At 54.9% G+C, this 767-nt stretch overlaps 1 non-coding gene across 1 annotated transcript; it reads right to left on the bottom strand.

The window, feature by feature from the left end:
• Positions 1–304: 304 nt before the first annotated feature.
• Positions 305–377, bottom strand: TRNAK-CUU. The gene has a single exon. It is a non-coding gene; the product is annotated as a tRNA-Lys (tRNA).
• Positions 378–767: the final 390 nt, after the last annotated feature.

The raw sequence follows: 767 nt of genomic DNA, 5'->3' as shown, positions 1-767 counted from the left end.
AAACCAGGGAAGTTCCCCACAATAGCCAGACCAGATGCCCCCTTTACACTTGTACTCTGTCCTCATTGCTTCTCTCTCTCCCTTCCCCCCATCTCTGCTGCTCCCCCTCTGGGCTTTCTCAGCACCTGGCCCCACAGCACTTCCTGGCAGCCAGAGACTGCGCTTTCTACACCTGCAGATGTGGCCTCTCTCCTGATTGCTAAGGAAAGGAACCTTCCCAGGAGATGGCCACAGCTTCTGGGAATCTGCATGTGGCTGTGAACAGAGCTTGGGTCCTTGCACACCAGGCAACTTAAAAGCTGAGCACCCAGACAGGGGGTTGAACCTTGGACCCTCAAATTAAGAGCCTGATGCTCTACCAACTGAGCTACCTGGGCTCCCTCAGTACACTGCCTGGCCTGTCAGTGTGGCTAACTTGGAGCTTTGGCCTCTCCCCATTGCCCCTGGGGACTGTCAGTCTCAGGGGCCTGATTTCCCATTGGCCCTTCCCCCTTCTATTGGGACTGGGAACTAGCCAACCAAACCCCCCACTAAGTTTTAGTAAGGGGCCAACAGTCCCTTACATGAACCAGTCCCGTGAGGGTCACCGATGTGCAGAAAAGGCAGCACAAGCTGGTCCCATGGTGTAATGGGCAGCACTCAGGACTCTGCAATCTGAGTTCAAATCTCAGTGGGACCTTGTGTTGGCTTGTGGTGAAACTCCTAGTGCTCAACTTCCCTGTCTCCAGCTGTGCAAGAGCCAATCTTTCCCCTCCTGCTGGGTAACT

This window comes from Mauremys mutica, unplaced genomic scaffold (genome assembly GCF_020497125.1).
Source record: "Mauremys mutica isolate MM-2020 ecotype Southern unplaced genomic scaffold, ASM2049712v1 Super-Scaffold_100264, whole genome shotgun sequence".
Classification (NCBI taxonomy): Eukaryota; Metazoa; Chordata; order Testudines; family Geoemydidae; genus Mauremys; species Mauremys mutica.
This window is presented reverse-complemented; position numbering and strand designations above follow the sequence as displayed.